The sequence below is a fragment of the Parambassis ranga genome, chromosome 19, assembly GCF_900634625.1.
Source record: "Parambassis ranga chromosome 19, fParRan2.1, whole genome shotgun sequence".
Classification (NCBI taxonomy): domain Eukaryota; kingdom Metazoa; phylum Chordata; class Actinopteri; family Ambassidae; genus Parambassis; species Parambassis ranga.
This window is the reverse complement of record NC_041039.1, coordinates 21,961,654-21,980,625: the sequence shown is the minus strand read 5'-3', so window position 1 is coordinate 21,980,625 and position 18,972 is coordinate 21,961,654.

Sequence of the window (18,972 nt, the reverse complement as noted above, 5' to 3'; positions counted from 1 at the left end):
GGTTTGCACCTTTCCACTTCGGCTATTTATACCAGATTCACCTTTCACCTGCTCCTATGTGTATTCATCTACGACCTTCAGCGAACATTCATTCAAATATGAATGAAACACTCCTTTGGTGTCCCCCTGAGATATGTGTGACCTTTCTCATATATTTCACAGCCTCTATTTATCCAGGGAAAGGTTTTCTCAGCATGCTGCATGCTCCACAAGCTTCGCATTTACACAACATTCACAATCGAGGGATGCCCGGCGCAGGCAGGGTCGTTCAATGTGGGCCAATAAGTACCAAGGCCAAGGGGAGAAATCCACAAAAAAATGATTTAAACTCACTAAAAACACATATTGACATCTAATTTAGCTGTTTTGCAGAGTCGCTGTCTAATCTCTGACCTGTCAGATTTATTTCCAGCGGCTAAGTGCAGGGTAACAGAAGGAAACATCGGGTTTCTATCATCACGCAATGACAAACCTATCATAGTGGAACCAATTCACAGTAACCTCAATAAACGTTTTTGTATAGCAAGTGTTAAAAATGTATTTAGAGTGAGGAGTATGACTCCCGCTTGTTGTTTACTGTCAAAACTCTGCTATCTGCCGCCGCCTACGCAACTTCACACCACATACTGTATCTGTTGGAGGGTATTCTGGGAAATTGCAAACTAAAGCAGAAGGAAAGAAGGTTGGGGAAAAACATTTTCTCTGTGGTTGGTCCAAAATAAGTCCTGGAACACACTAAAGATCACAAAGTGATAATAACAGATAATCTGAGAGGCTGAAAGGAGGAGGATTTTTGGCATTGCCATCTGCTTGATTGTGGCCGGTGCAGATGATAAAAGCACATATTTGACGGTTTCTGCTGATTCCATGTTATTGCAGTGTGCAGGCGTGTGTAGGATGCACATTCTCAAACCCAGTCTCACCCATGATGTGAAATAGTCGTGTACACATAAGTGGAAAACAAAATGGAAGTGATGGTGACAACAGCCATGAAGCACCTCACCAAAATGGACATGATCTCAGGGACGTCTGGGTGGAGGTCCACTGCAGATTAGAGCCTACTACCTATACCTTCTACTGTGGCTTTATACCACAAAAGGCGGATTTATATATATGTGCACATAAAAACATCTATTTCATGACACAAGTAGATGATTTCTGTGTGCACGAAACAATAGATTTATTTCAACAAGATTCATTTGGTCTTCACCTTTTTATAACATAAAAGTATTCTTTTTGATCAGACCAGTGTTTTGTGTTTTTACCTTGACATGTTTCGACTGCTTCCTGTAGTCTTCTTCAGAACGCTGTGGGAGAACGGTGCCACAACCTGCATAAAATCAGCTGGCAGACAGGTCACCGGTAACATCACATGACTTCTGAAGAAGACTACAGGAAGCAGTCGAAACATGTCAAGGTAAAAATCTGATCAAAAAGTATACTTTTATGTAACAATAGATTTCATTATGTGACTATTTCACATAATGGTATGGGACTGTGTGAGATGGTAGAGGTGGTGGTTGTGGTTCCTCATGGAGGACTTCAGTTTGATTCTCCTGAGGAATCCTTACTTTTCTACAATTAAATGTAGGGTAGGAGATTTCATTCTGATGCACTTTTTGTTAAATTAGTGTAACTTCTCTTTACAATCCGATAGCAACCAATTAGTTCCGCAGTTTCGCTTTAAAACGAAGAATATGAATCATCTGTGGAAGCTATAAAACACTAAAAACATCAGCCAATCCTCCGGGTGGACCCTGCGCAGAGTATTGGCTGGTTGTCACTCTCTTCCTGCTCTGCACGCACCAGAGAGGTACGTGCATGATGGCCGAAGTCACAGACCGCAGCTCCAGGTAATGCGCGTCCATGTGATTGGGAGGCGTGGCTTCGGGGTGAGCTCCGAGAGAAAGGGGCGTGTGTTTACTTTCGAAATCTGGCTGACTCTCTGAGTTTTTTAAAATCTCCTACCCTACCTTTAAGTCCTGTTTTCACTTGTTTGAATCTCACCTCATCAACAATAGAAAGAAGAAACACACAGCAAGATAATACAATATAAAGGCAAAACAACAATGCATAACATGGACCAGAAACACAAATAATATGGTAAGTTGCCCTGAAAATTACACGTTGCATTAAAATATGATTCGTCCATAGCCCGACCAGTAGTATATATATATATATATATACACACTAACATAGTGAGTTCTCTCTGGTATAAGAGTGGCATGATGTCCATTAACTCTACACATGCACAGACTGTTTTGAAACTAAGAGTTTGTGCCCACAAAGTAAAGTCTAACCTACAACGACAGAGAATTCAATCAACTTGTTTGAATACTTTCATACAAATGCATCCAATACTTTGGTTTCTGCTACCATCAAAAAGAGATAGCTCTGTTGTCATTGTGAGCATGTTATGAAGGTGGGGGCTGTTCCATCGAGGCACTGCTGTGCTTAAACACAGCCTTGGCTGTACGTTTTTTTTTTCCCCTCCTTTGCTGCCTTGTTGATTGATATTTGTGAAAACCTTCCATTATCTGCTCTCTTCTTTTGTAAATCGGAGGCCACCTGCATCTCCTCCGCTGTACTGTAATTTATGTGAAGAGGTGTAATGTACTAGACGTCCTTTTTTCCCCAGTAATGGTAGGCATGAGAGTGGGGATAGACCCACAGATGCAGCAAACTTGAAAACAATTGACTGCACGCAACCTTTTAATCCCCACCCCCCCTTGTCCCTGGAGGCTTTTATAAAAAGTCTCCCATTCCCAGGCTGTCTGCTGAGGCGCTGATAAACTGCAGTACATGTGACCCTCTTCACATGTGAATCAATAATGCACTGTGATATCTCCTTTTTAATCTCTCCAGTCAATTACATTGTACCTGACAGGCTAATCTAAAAGAACACATTACTGTTTGAGCAGCCTTTGGCAAAGGGTATCACTCTCCGTATAAGAAAGGGCTTTCTGGCTGCTTGTATGAATTAGAGTACAGAACGCAAAATGACTTCAAATCAAATCTGAGAGGTGCAGGAGAAATAATTCACTCTTTATATAAAAATCGATATGAGTCAGCGTTTGCAAACTCTCAGTCAGTTTCAGGCTCATCACAAGATGCTGATATGTTTTCTCACAAAACCCTCAGAATGAAACAACTGATCATTTGTCAGCTGCATGTCAGCGTCAGGAGAAGAGTGGACATTTCCAGGACAAATCCATTTTCCAGTGCAAGAAGATTGTGGACTTCAGCTCTGCGGCAGCTGAGGAAACTCAAGGTGCCAACCAGGATGATGGTTCAGTTTTACACAGCCATCATTAAGTCCATCCTTGGAGGGTTACGGCCAAGGACAAGTACAGACTGCAGCTGTTGTGCGCTCTGCTGAGAAGGTGATCGGCTGCAGCCTTCCATCTCTCTAAGAGCTGTACATCTCCAGGACTCTGAGGCGTGCAGGTCGGATCACAGCTGAACCCTTCTTACCCTGGACATGGACTCTTTGAGCCACTTCCTTCAGCCAGGAGGTTACGGTCCATTCGGACCAGAACCTCACGCCACAAGAACAGCTTCTTCCCCTCTGCTGTTGGACTGTTGAACTGTAATAAATACACTGCTCTGCACTGTCACTTCACACGGACACTTTAGTGTAGTCACTGCACAATGATGACTATCTGCACTGTTTACTTCCATCTTGCACTACTTGCACACTAGTACCACCTCACCGATCCATGTGTTGTTAATTATTGCAAAATGTTAATTATTATATGTTTTATGTATGCACCAATCACTAAGGCAAATTCCTAGTAATGTGAATCCTCTTCACTTAAATGGCAATAAACATGATTCTGAGGACTACCAGCCACAGTTCCACAATAGAGATCCACAAGAAGATATATACATATCTCCATGCTGTTTGTTTGTTTGTGAATGTCTTCGTCTTGGGAATGCAGGATTAAAATATTAGTGCTTCCTATTCAAACTCTTCCCTGTAGTTCAAAACAAAAATCAATACGAGCTCCATTATGTAAAAATGTTCAAAGAAACCTGGTCCCAGGGGTGGGGTCTTCCGGTGTATTCAGACCCCTCTGATAGATGTAAAGACTCTTTGGCTGGAAACCTTATATAAGATCAACACTTTTTTGTTGTTTTTTGCTGTTGGAATGATAGAAAATACAGTTTATGTTCCATATTCATGATGTGTTTGTGTGGATGTTAAACCTGTGGGTGTAATTGGTCTCTGCACAGATGACGACGCTTTGGATAACAGCAGACGCCGAGGCCCTTACGTCCCCTGACATATGGAAAAGTAGCACTGATGCAAAGAATGCAAACAGCAAATCAATTCAAAGCTGGCCGAGCTAAAAACTAAGAGGTCGCTATGTCTGAGCATTTAGTACATGTTGCCGCCCTCCTGTGGCTGTCTGACTGCTTTACAAACCAAATGTGATGTTCGCCACCATAGAAGCTGAAAGTGGGACAAAGGTGATAAAGTGCAGACCTGCCCTGGTACTGGGCAGGGACAGCTGGTGGAGTCTCTGTCTCAAACATTTGACAGGACAGCTTTGGTCCACACATGGACAGGGGAGTGTTGGATCCAAACTTCATGACCCCCACCCCCCAAAGGAAACAGGAAGAAGCAACCCACAGCAGCAGAGAGTAGGCAAATGGATTTTTCTCTGCACCTGTAGCACCAGTTTCTAACATTTGTTTTCTCCTTTCTGCTTTATAGACACGTGAGATTTATCCGTCTTTAAGCAGCAAAATTGTCACTTTACATAAAAGGCAAGCAGTCCCAGAGGAGCTATAAATCCCAGACCCTTCGGGGAAACTGTGAGGCAAAGCTACCCAACCTCTGCCTCCTTCTGTGGACTTGCAGGTGACCATTAAATAGATGTGCTGTTTAGAATGATACATACTCACACACACACAAATGTGTGTTTGCTGCTGTGTCATTATTCTTGATTAAAATATAAACACAATGAAAGTAATTTTGGTGAAGACGAGGGCCTGAACACTTAGAAAACACTGCGGTTATTTTGCACCTTACCAATTACCACCCCCTGTCATTTGTGCAATCCAAGCGGCCTAACACAAGTGAGCATCCGTAAATAAATTCTTACTATGAAAACGGAGGAGACCACTGAACGGGAACGCGGTCTTTGCTGCTAATTAAAGCGCGGCGGCAGCCGCCTGTGCTGGTCAACTCCCTCATTAAAGCCTTCAGTCTTCAGTCTGGCTCGAGGAAATGTTTCTTTACTGACTGGGCATCAAGAGGAGTAGTAGTCAGAGGTTACAACTAAGAAAAAGCGAGGCAGCTTTGTGGAGGATGACATGGATGACATCCAAACCCAAATTAAGTTAATTTGAGGTTCTGCAGTGAGACTGTCAAGGCCTCACAGCATCAGAACTCCGGCAGACATACGGCTAATAGGCAGCACAGCTCTGTGGATGAAACACTGTGAGCTGGGGAGTTAGTGTCATACGCTCTCTGAGCCTTAGCCCTCTCTTAGCCTTACACGAAGACTGAAGCTACAGGAAGTTCATTTGTGTGAGGTGTACATCTACTCTGCATTTCTTTCTATTAATGCTTTGATTGACACATTGTGGCAGTTGTGGGTTGGGTGTTGTTTTGTTTGTGCCTATAAATTCTCATTAACTTGTTGAATTCCGGTTTGGACACTCGCCATATACAGCACAATGGATGATGAGTGAGAGCCAGACATGTCTCCCTTTGATTTATATTCAAATGAGCTACACACAGGAATTGAATTTCATGTTATCTCCCAGAGGGTTTTTTTATGGTAATATTCCCACTTAGAGGTGATTCCTCATTTCGCAGTGCCATATGAGATAGGTACATGCACAAAGGAGCGCACAGCAGAATTTAACAATGGCTACTGTGTGGATGCCTGCCTTTATTGTTTATTTGTGATTTCCTAAATGAATGAAGTAGCCTTAAGGTGATGGGTTTAAATGAAAGACAGACGTGTAGCAGGTATTTTTCCCTGAAAATGCATCATCTACTGATGATGATGGTCAGCCGTTCAAAGTCAAATACAAAGACATTTGGAGTGAGTTACAGCAAAGCAGCAACCTCCAGGACTGAGGAATGTTTATGTGCAACCTGCAGTTCTTCCTGTGGCCTCTAGAAGCTAGGTCCACAAGCAAGCCCCCCCCCCCCCTAAAAAAAACCTAATTAATACATCTGCCAGATACAACATATGGTTATGTTTATAATAAGGGATCATGGGACTCTTACATCAGCAGAAGTCCCAGTATAGAGACAATTTGGGGTTAGTGAAGGTACATGCAAGATGGTGGATTTTCACTCCGGAGCCCAGGGCTCGAGTCCTCCACTGTCTTAAGATTCATTTTTAATCAATCAGCCAGTGACAGTTGAAGGAGAGTAGAGACGCCCAGAAGATCTCCACCTAGAAACTACACTACACAGAGCCACACACACACACACACACGCCTGAAGCAGGTCCTCAAATTTCAGCCATTCTCCTGTAACTGGAATGTGAGACGTTGGATCACATAACAGAATATGTGCCAGGTGTCTCTGTACAAGATTAAAATGTCCTTTCAGAGGATTTTAGACTGCGGGACCCAGGAGCAGGTCCTGGTGTTTATCTCAGAGACTGGAGATGTTCCTGTTCCTTCAGGATTTTTTATTTTTCACCTTGTACCGAAATGTATTTAGTAATACATTCAAAAGAAACATTCCTTCATGGTAATAGAATCAGGATTGTAATACCTTCCTTTCCTTGGTGGTAACAACAGGGTTGGGATGGATCACATGTATGGAGTCTTTCATTTGAGCCAGTATATTTAGAAGCCTCTGTGGAAAGCAGGTTGTAAAGCTAACAATACACACAAAACAAACTAAAATGAGTGGACAAAGAGTGTGTTATTCTGTGTTTCACTTTCACTGGTGAGAAAAGTGAGCATAAACAGTGTGTTGGAGTGTGAACACCATCACTGCTATCTGAAGAACGAAGAAGAGGATGTAATTCCACCAAAATCTTACAATATAAATTAAATGCATAATGACCCGTCACCATGGCAGCCAAGAAAATAGTGGAAAGAAAGTGGAACCATTTTGCCTTCACATGTGCTCAATGCATGTGTTTAAACCTCTCTTTAAGCCTAATGAGTAGTTTTAACGTCTAAACATGACTGGAAATCAACAGTTAACAGTCTGCAACAGCTACTTGATCACATATAGCTGAAGAAGATTACAAATTGTTGCAGACTGTGTCAACATCATGCTTTTATCTTTATCATTCTGCACTAGAAACACATACAGTGCACATAATTGATGATTATGGCTGTAGATTAGAGTAGCATGGTGCTTGTGGAATGCTGAGAATTAAATCTACCCACAAACACAGACTCCTAGGGTAAAAGTCCACCACTATCCATCCCTCCAAGCTCCTAATTTGAGGGTGTATGTCCATGTGGTCAGACGTGCTGTTCCATATTCAGTTGTTAATGCATCGCCTAGATACGACACATGGGAACGTTTATGCTAATAGAACATAAGGTCGCATGTTCCAAAGATGTCATCTGACATCATCCATTTTGTTATGTTAAGCTAAGATGTTAAAAACCAGGCTTTAAGTAAAAAGGCATGGTTTGTCTCAAAGGTAGGGTAGGAGATTTTGAAAACTCAGTGAGAGTCAGCCAGATTTTGAAAGTAAACACACGGCCCGTTCTCTCGGAGCTCACCCTGAAGCCACGCCTACCAACCAGTCTGTGCACGTACCTCTCTGGTGCGCGCAGAGCAGGAAAGGAGAGTGACAACCAGCCAATACTCCGCGCAGGGGAGCCTCGCAGGATTGGCTGATGTTTTTAGCGTTTTATAGCTTCCACAGATGATTAATATTCTTTGTTTTAAAGCAAAACTGCAGAACTAATCGGTTGCTATCGGATTGTGAAGAGAAGTTACACTAATTTAACAAAAAGTGCATCAGAGTGAAATCTCCTACCCTACCTTTAAATCACATTAATCACATTAAACAGGAGAATCATTTCGCCGCCTCCATGAACAGGCAGAGAGGTGCATCCACATGCGTTCCATTTGACTGAAAAATGGACGTCATGTGGGCATTTGTTTGTGAATAAGTGGTCGACCCTGCTGCTACTGCAGCCTTTGTGAGAAACGCACACTGAGCACAATGTTCTCATTCTCAGTGATTTATACCTCTGAAGGAGCGTTCACGGCTGATATTTGATTTCTTCTTCAGTGGCATTAAAGAGTCATGATGCTGCTTGATTATCTGTTTTCCATTCGGTGTCATGTCACTTTCCTTCTTTAATGTGCACGTAATGCAAATCAAGCGTTGGCACACATTTCTGTGACTTGTCTCCGTGCTCCAGTCCTGGCGGAGTAAAGAAGGACCCGAGTGGCTTGTACATGGCTGTAATTAAGATGTGAGACCGCGATAAGAAATCTCTCAGAAAGTTTACAAACTGAGACAACATGAAACGCTGATGTTTAATTTATGTTTATGCCTTTCAACATTTAATGATGTCCTCAGATGTTCTTTAGGGAGAAAAACACACATATTTCCATGCAAATGAGAAAAGACAACACAAACAAATATGTGCTGTAGTCTCCTGGATCGCCGCGTATCACACAGAAGCAGACGCTCAGATTATGCCAACGTCTGAACAAATATGCTCTTCTCTTCTTTATTCATCGCTTTTTTGTTTAGTTTGTTGCCTTGTTTGTTTGTGCAAAGAGTATTATTCCGTTCCAACAGTTTCCCCCAGCCATATTGTCAGATAGCCGCCAGTTCAGTGTTCAAACAGAGCTCGGCTGCCGCTGAGGCTTAGAGAGATGTGTTTTAATTCAAATAAAATGAGACTAATGTGCAATTAATCTTCCACAACAACAAGGGAAATTAAACATCTCGATTTGGCATGAAAAGGTGCGATAGGAGGGAAGATTAGCGTAACTGGTTCAATGACACACCGTTAGCCGCAGGGGAATCACTGTTGTTAAATCTTGTTGGCGATTAGCTTATTAGGTGATGTCTGATAAGCAATTACTTCTTGCATTTGTTAATGGGAACTTAAAAACTGCACTGTTATTACCCTCATCAGATACCCCTTTATAAGCATTTCTGTGTTTTGTGGTTGCAGGTAAACATCTCCCAATTAATACATTCTGTCAACAGCGTATTGATATGTTTCTACAGCGCAGCTATCAGAGTGTTCGGCTGCTGACAGAGCAGCAAATGAATCACTATTTTCTTGCATTTTCTATTGTTTGCCCGAGCAAGGAGCAGCTTTTCTTTCCTGTACATACAAACCTGACAGAACAATGGAAGCCAACATAATGGATTCCAGAGGGACTCCGCGGAATGACGTTTTCAATGCTGTAGATCATCACTGGCGAGGCCACCAAGGCCTTGTTATGTTTGCACTGTATAAATAAAGTTTGAGTTGTTATGCTTCTGTCATTATTTTCTGTCACTCAAAAACAACCAGCAGCAGCAGCAGCTCAAGCATGCGTAATTGAAGCAGAAAAAAATGTTTACCACAATAAAATATATATTTTTCAGGGTTCTTTTGCAACTTCATAAAGTAACGTAATGTCCATTAAAAGCAGGAGGTTGCAAATTGTTAAAGAAACTTGTCTTCTTGGGAGATTCAGTGTCACAATTATAACAGCACCAATCAATATGAGACATTAGGAATAGATTTACTGTCACTAAAGCCCACAGAAGCTGTAGTTTGTCTCAGCTGATTGTTTCACGTCACTTTTTTTTTGCTACACTCTCACTGCTCAAACCAACCATGTTTCCAGCAGAAAAGTACGTATAAACCTGGCTCACAGCCCGAGGTCATCTTGTGTTGACACCAGAAACCTAAATAAGGAGCGATCCTGGACTTTTATTCATCCAGAGAACCATTGAGCTTTATGTAGTGGACTCAATGTATACCAAACACAGACATTGTGGAGCACAGAATTCATGCATGTTTCAACAGAACAACAGTAATGACCTGCTGAGATTAGAAATGCATGTTAACGGGGGGCTGTGAGTGTAAGCATGAGTGCGACTGGCTGTTTGTCTGTTTATGTCAGCTCTGTGATAGACTGGGGACCTGGCCAGGCTACATGCTTCCTCTTCTCTATTGACAGCTGGGAGATACTCCAGCCTCTCTTTGATCCAATATAGAACAAAGTAGCTCAAGAAAATGGATGGATGGAGGGATGGATGCTCACTACATCTTCCTCTCTGAAGAACTCCACTTATTGTGCAATAGTAAACATTTGACTTGTTCCTGACGCAGCCATGCTGCTGTTTAGACTAACTAAATGACACATTCAATCATCAACCTTAACTCAGGGCAAAAGTCAACAAGACCGACGAACATGCATGTAAAATATAGACTGTAAATAAAGACAGATCACATGACTAAAGACACATTGCATGACAGCTTCCCAGAATTCAGGCCAAAACATGGTTTAGTTTGTTTATCACACTGTTTGTTGTGATTTTTAATTCTTTCATTTTTATTTACCTATTGTTGTTATTGTTTTGTATTGTATTGCAGACTCTGGCTCCAATATGGTGTCTTTATTTTTCAACATGGCCTGTATGTGACATATTTTGGTGCTTTCATACATTGTGCAAAGGTGGAGCTTCATTCTTGATCCATATATACAGTTTACATTACACACCACCTCAAATGGTGTTGGAGACGTGCGCAGGTGGTCACGACAGTGTTGTTCGTTACTCATCAATTTGCCTGTTTTGTTAATTTGCCGTTTTAAATCAGGCATCAAATCTACTTGGTGAGGTTTAGGTAAAAATGACTGTCACGAAACAACAGCAACTCCCAGCACTCACCACTCACTTTGTAAACACACTTTGAGTCCATGTCCATGCCTCCTTATGGCCAAACCTTCTTTATGAGTAATGACAGTAACCATGCTAACCCAAGCCTAATCATATAATTGTGTACATATTGTGTACATACCAACATACAGCTTCCTCGTTTTCCACAAAATCAGCAAAACTGAACGCAGTGTCTTACTGTGCCATCGTTCTCTTTGAAATATTCTTTGCGTCCATATCATCAGTCCAGCTGGGAATAAAACTGGTGAAGGACTGTCATGTCCCATAGCAAGCAGGCAGATATCAAACTCCACAGTACATTCAGTCCATCAGACAACACACCATGATGGGTGATGAATTAGAATCATTACATCTAAATGTACCCTGTGATGCATGGAGCCTGACTGGGCAGCCAATCAGTGTTGGCTGCTGTTTGCATTAATTACTCATTATGATGGTGCATTCCTCAGTTAATGAGACGTGCTCGACAATTGTATTTTTTTTCTTTGGTAATTAATCATGTGATCGTTGGTGAAGTGGCGTCATCTGCTGCTCTTTTTGTTGTTAGAACACCAGGCCACCACACTTGTTATACTGCAAGGCATACTTCAAGCCAGAGTCCTGTCAAAACATTTATTGGACTCACTGTATCTAACTTGCCACGGGAATATAAACAAACTATATATAACAGCATGCTGCAGCTTATGACTTGTGGCATTTTAGCCTTCATATTTCAGCTCTGGGATCCCATTGTTTGCTCCTAAACAATAGCGATTACCCCTGACACCTGATTTTCATGTCGCTGCTCACTCGCCTTAACATGGCAGCCCCGTAGCAGCGGTGTGTGCCAAGTATTGCAGTGAGAAAGAAACCCTAGCCCCAAAATGAGAGATCAGAAAGCTCAGAGCTCCTGCTGAGCCTGAAAGTAAAAGAAAAAAAAATAAGGAGCAGTGTGGCGGTGAGGAAAGGCAGCAGGAGACGTGACAAGGTTTGACAGCTCTGAAGGCAGACGAAGACTCCGTCAGTGTCAACGCCAAGCCCTGCTGTTAAGTCAAGGCACAAGCGTGGCACAGTGCTACCTTTGTAGGTATTAGCATGAGCTTTAAAGGCTCATGTGAGGTCTGCGTGTGATGTGTCATTTCAGGAAAAGGTCAGAAGGGCACAGTGTGCATAGAAAACCCAAAGGTAAAACCCAAAGTTTGGATTTGCATTAATTAACATATGGTCATAGATAATAGAAACATTCAATGCACACTTATTATTTAGTCTGAACCAGAAGCAACCTCCTTGGCTGAGAAAGGAAGCTAACAATAAGTGAATAACTGCAGTTCTTCCTGCAGCCTCTAGGGGCTGACTCCAATTCTGTCCAACTTTACAACAGAAATAAACATGTGGATGCACAAGTGGTATTTGTGTAACCACAAACTTGTGTTCAGCATAGTGGAAGATGGTGGAAACTCAACCCAAACAGGATCTGTTCAGTCCCCCTGCCTGCCGATTAGTCAAAGAGTTGGCTTAAAAGTAGGGTGGGAGATTTTATTTTGATGCTAAATTAGTGTAATTTCTCTTTACAATCCGATAGCAACCAATTAGTTTGGCATTAAAACAAAGAATATGAATCATCTGTGGAAGCTATAAAACACTAAAAACATCAGCCAATCCTCCGGGTGGACCCTGCACGGAGCATTGGCTGGTTGTCACTCTCTTCCTGCTCTGCGCGCACCAGAGAGGTACGTGCATGATGGCCGAAGTCACAGACCGCAGCGCGTCTTCAGGTAATGCAAGGTTAGCTTACAGTTCTTGTAAATGGTGTTGGCACTGCCCCCTTGTGGCCACAACAGGTAAACGTGCACCTGAAAATGACTGCGGGGGAGCGCCTCTGTCACCAAAGAGTTAAGGGCACTTAACTCTGTCTTTGTGACAGGTTGGGAGTTGTCAAGAGTCACATGACTCTGAGAGTGTGAATTGCTGAGAAGCTGCCCTGGGAAGGAATGTCAGGACACTGAACAATTCACACCTTCATGTGACTCCGGATCTGTTGAGAATGGACTCTCATCCACAGAGGTCATAAAAAGAACGGGTTCAGTCAGCTCTGATCAGAAACTCTGCTTACATTTGCACCAATTTCACTGCAGCTTCTCTGCAACACTTCCTGAGTCTGTCTTTTCCATTCGAATAATTCTCAACAGACTGACAGCGAGCAACGGACAGCTGAAGTGACAGCGTTCGGAATAACGAGGTACATGCCTCTTCTCAGGTTGCTCAAATCTCTGAGTGTGTCTAAAAACAAAATGATGCACAAATTCCAGTCCAGAGGGAGCAGATGAAGGCCTCCAGCGCTGGCAGCTGATGTCTTACTGAAAGCTGAACCACAGAGTGTGACAGACTCCAGTGAAAGACTGCAGGCCATGCCAACCTTGCAACCTGCACACCAACTGCACGCATTCCAATTCGACCCAGAACACTACCTAACTTTTTGAGGTAACACCCAGCAGAGGTCACACTGAAGGCTGATAACCGCAATATAAATCATCTCATTTACCAACTAAACCGTGAAGGTTTTGCAGGAACACTCCTTCCTAAAAGAAGTTTCCAGAAGTGTTTTCACCATGCAGATGGTGCGTGACTTTCATAAAGGCCTTAACAAATGGAGGAAGTAAATGAAGTGGACAGTTTCTCCCAACCGGAACATCCAGGAGGTTCTACAATCTTGGAGAAAATAGGTTTCACTGGTCCAAGGAAATAATGACACATGAAAAAGTATCCTGCAACTTTACTGGTGGTCCGGCTCAGAGCGCCTGACACCCTTTACACTCTGTGTTAGTCAGACAAGCTTCCCTCTCCCTGTGGGTGTCTGAATACAGCAGATCTGTATTTGTTTCACAGTTGTTTGAACATAGTACGCAATGTTTTAAAAATTTCATCAATCCATATTTCAGTGAAGCGTCACAGATTTGAAAAGGCACCGACACTCCTTCAGAGACTGCTTTGCTGCTGTTGTATCACCATAATTTGAAGGCAAAAGGAGTGAAGCAGCCTGTTAATTAATAAGGATTTCAATTAGCTAGGTGAAAATGTTTGCATTATCTCTGCTGCTTCAGATAAAGCCGGGAAGCAAATTAAACAAGGATCAGCACTTGGATGTGCATCAGATGGAATGCAAATGGAACTGATGGTGGAACTGCCGTAAGCTGGAGAAACAGGAGTTTATGTGCTTTTGCCAAGACAAGCAGCAGCATCTGTCACAGTTCTGTACTCCATGTTCACGTCATAACAGTGAACATACATTATCAGCAACACTGTAAGACTTTCTGTGCATCTGTAATCTGAATAATGTCACCTGACCTGAATCAACCTATAACAAATCGCTCAGAGCTTCACAAAGGTCAGTCCAAGTTCATGCAATCCCACCAATTCGACGCAGGTGCAAGCAGTCAAGATAACTGCATGATGGTGTTAAACAGCCTGAGAGGTCGAGCATAGATCAAATCAATCTGACAGACAGTATATATAAGACTGTGGCAGAAAATTAATTAAAAAAAAGTATTGTTCAGAATTATGGGTAAGAATATGATATTTATTGAGACCCTTGAAGCAGAAATGTGTGTCTCACTAGGCTGTGTCAGAGGGTAGAAGACAGTATGGTGGACAGACAGACTCTGTCCACATGTCTTCTGTCGCTCTTACATACATGTAACATATATATGTCTTGAAAGCAAGGTGCTGCAAAGCTGCTGTAAGTTCTCCATGCTTTTGATGCCCATGTTAACCAGCAGCATCCCGCATAATTGTATGATTGTCCAGTCGATCAATTTTCATCTGACAGCAACAAGTCTTTCTTAGACCTATGGCTTTTAGAACTAGTGCTTCATGACTCCTAACCCTTAAAAGTCTCAGCCTATTCTCTCTATTCTGGCTGGCCAAAGAGGCATACTTATGGGTGGTACTGCTTTGAGTAACAGCTTCCTTCTTCTGTGACTGCCTGTCCACCTCAACACCATACCACCTCTTTGTCCATATTTAATGATTGAAGCCCCCCACAGGGACTCAAAACAGACCTTCAGAAACCAACAGGCAACGTCAGGGAAGCTTGGTCGTGGTGGCACGACAGCACATTTTAAATTATCGATGCGACCACAGGAGGGCGCCAGATATGTACACAGTGATCGTTTCATTGACCTGAACATATTGACCTCTGCAGTTTTTGAGTTTTTGACACATATTGAGATGTGTGTTTGCTCAACTCACATAAATGTACTGATTAATGTTGTGATCAGGACTACACTAGAAATTTATATCAGCCTCTCTAATCAATGAGCAGGTTTAGCTTTATTGCAATCAATAACACCAAAACAGAGTCACTGTTAATTAGATTTCATGGTGAATTTATGAAACCCTGAAACAATAGCTTATTGATTTTTACAGAAGTTTTATTCCACACTGATGATATAAATGAACAGCAATTAAGACATTAGGTGCTGTAGATAAAGTTATCACATTTTATTCATAGCTCAATATTGTCAAAACAGCATTTCACAAATTGTAGCCTGTGCATGCAACTGAAGGCATATCCAATCAAAGCACAAAAGACCAGCAATAAAAACTCAAAGGCATACCAATCAGGGTTAAAGGCTAAGTGGGAAGGCTTCTGTGCTGCAGGCGTCTGGTTGACCACGTAGCCGTGCAGGTCGAGCCTGCCTGCACCAGCCAATCGATGCAGGCGGATACAGACGATGAGGGAGCAGAGTCCGCAGGGAGAGAAGTTGAATCACATGGTCTGCGATCAATACTCCAATACTCGGCAGTGTATTTCACCTCTGTCAAGACGCACTCTTCTTCCACCACAGTCACACACACACACATCTAACCAGCCTCAAAAGCCCCCCCCACCACCTGCGGCAGTAAGATTTGTAGAGGGCGTTTTTACTTCCTTTGCAAATGAAACATTTAAGTGCGCTGACATGTAGCGATGAATTTTTGTGGTGCCAGTGGAAAGATCAGAGGACAGAATAAGATGTTTGACTAGCTGAATTTTGAAGGGACAGAAGTGAGGATATTATCTTCAGAGAGACTAATCAATAGGGCCAATCTCACACCCAGGAGGGCTTTACTGCCCTGCCACTTATTGATGCTCTCACAGTTGTGGTCTTGTGATGCACATTAAAGCCCTCAGCTCCTCCTCCTTCTGCCCCCTCTGGAACCAACACACAAAAAGCCCCAAACACACAGCACAGATATATGATTTATTATTTTCTGCCACAGGCCTTTTAATCTCTGAGAAATGACTTCTTTTTGAAACACAATGCTAGAACTTTTAGCAATACAACAAACATTTCTTATTTTCCATTTATTATCCTCCACCTTCATTTGTGTCCTAGTTTGGAGTGCAGTGACAAGAAGTATGCTCACAAAAGGAAGCACCAAACCTTTATTCTTTCAAGGTTGATTTTCTTCACTTTATTTTAATGTCTTTCCTGACATGAAAACAAGAAAAACAAGCCCAAGTCCACATTCTGCAGTGTGGGCTTGTATTAAAAGAAGGCCTATAGAGGAACTGGACTGAGCTAGCCAGACCCTTACCCCAGTCAGCTTCTGAAACCTTTTGGAACACCTTCCCCAAAGAGTGGACGCTCCCACAGCAGCATATTAGAAGATGTAAGGGGGGACCCTTAACTCAGGCGATCCTCAAAAATCTGGTACTCAGTACTCTGAGCTCTGCTGTTTGCTTTTTAATTTTGCTGTTTAATCAGGGAATGATTTACACCTGAAATGCTTGGGGCGGTTTTCACTACCTGCTGTGTTAATGCCCCTGACCAACATGTCAAATTTCTTGGTAGCTCTAGCAGAGGCCCTAAGTGTAGTATTATTTCAAATAATTTTGTAAATCTAGCCCAGTCAATCAGATTTAAACACAGTGGGCAGAAAAGGTGCAGAATCTGCTTGGCAGCATATAGTGACTGGATAAAACCTTCAGGGTCTGACCTGTCATCATGGCAGCCAAGAAATGAATGCTTTGGTCTTCTGTCTAAGGTCTAACTCAGCTGCACAGCCACTGAGTCATGACTGAAGGTGAATGAAGACATTTAGATGCCACGATGATCTCTGACAGCGATCAGATCAGTCACAAAACTCATGTGGAGTGTTTAAGGACCCAAACGCAGACAAAATCAAAGTGGAACAAAAGGGAGCTTTATTCCAGCAAAACAACTAAATACAGATGAGGAGAGCAGGTGAACAAAAGGTGAGCTCCTAAAAACTGAAGCCAAGTCCAAAAGGCAAACTAGAGTTCATAAAGTACAAAGTAAATACCAGGGGAAAATAACTCAAAACTAACCAGCAGATGAAGAGTAACCAGAGGAGCATGGAGGAACAACGGAGTACAGCACACGGGGGCGACAAACAATGATCTGACGAAGACAAAGGAAAACACAAGGCTTAAATAAGGAGGGTGAGGCACAGGTGAACAGGGAGCTCATAATCAGGGCGGAGGAACAGAAGGAGAGAGGGAAGGACTAAGGAACAGAGAAACAGTAGGGAGGAGGAACAGAAGGAGAGGGAAGGACTGAGGAGGAGCTGAGAAAGAGGAAGAGGAAAACAGAAGAAAGAAGATGACCGGAGGGAGAGACAGAGAAGAAATAAACTGATAACTAAATAACAAAATAAACAATATGATAACAAGATAAGGCTCAAAAACAAAAAACTCATGACAAGAACTGGACGAACAATATGAACATTTAAGTTGATTTTAGTCTGGCCTTGTCCCAATACCCACACTGCACTTCCTTGAAGTGTGCCCTTGCTGAAAGTGCATGAAAGACCAAACTTGGTCCGAGCAGAATTTGGACAGTTTTGTGTTACTTCCATTGGGATCAGGAGACTAAACATGGTGGTAGACATTTTGTTTTCATCGTTTTACACCGCTGCTAAAACTGATGAGACATCACCACCGTCATCTTTAGATTTGTGTTTATGTTGCTTCAGAGTCACTTTCACCTCCAGTCAAATGATTTTGATAATTCATCCGTTAAATCACTTCAATGAAGCCCTTTGTTTCAAATTAAAGACTTATATGCTCATGTCATGGTCGTGATAACCTGTCTCTGGGTAGAGGCATTCCTGAAGAGTCTCTCATTCAGAAAGCAACAACCACTGCTTCCCTAGTGGTTAGCTGTTACAGAAAATCATAACACTACAGGGACTTTGGGTAATAGCCTTAAGCAAAGTAAGCTCTGATCCACATCTGTGAAAAGGGGTGCATTAAAGGGCTCTAATGACATAACAACAGTAGAGCATGCACAGTATGATTCAGGTTGTGATTTAAGAATCATGCTGTATAGTGAGAACGTTATGAGCTTTATATTGATCGCAGACGTTTTTTGTGTTTGATCAGAATTGTACAGTGTTTGAGCAGCATTAGAGGAATTGTGGAGAACGTTTATACGACAACCCAGAAAATGACTGATGCTTTAGATCCAACATAGCGATGCAGACATGTTTTGTATTTCATCACTATAACTTTAAAGGTAGGGTAGGAGATTTCATTCTGATGCACTTTTTGCTAAATTAGTGTAACTTCTCTTCACAATCCGATAGCAACTAATTAGTTCGGCAGTTTCGCATTAAAACAAAAAATATGAATCATCTGTGGAAGCTATAAAATGCTAAAAACATCAGCCAATCCTCCGGGTGGACCCTGCGTGGAGTATTGGCTGGTTGTCACTTTCTTCCTGCTCTGCGCGCACCAGAGAGGTACGTGCATGATGGCCGAAGTCACCGACCGCAGCTCGTCTTCAGGTAATGCGTGTCCATGTGATTGGGAGGCGTGGCTTTGGGGTGAGCTCCGACAGAAAGGGGCGTGTGTTTACTTTTGATATCTGGCTAACTCTCACTGAGTTTTCAAAATCTCCTACCCTACCTTTAACTCTGACACTGCAGATTGGAAATTGCATCAACACAGTGTTATTGGTCACTGGTCTCTACGTCATCAGAGCTAGCAGCTAGCTAATGCACTAACAACAGCCAGGAGAACGTAAACATTTCATGTTGCTCCGGTCCACACCAGAACATCCTAGGACAAGTTTTCAGCAAGTTGCCCCACGGTAACTTACTATTGTCTGATTTAAAGAGA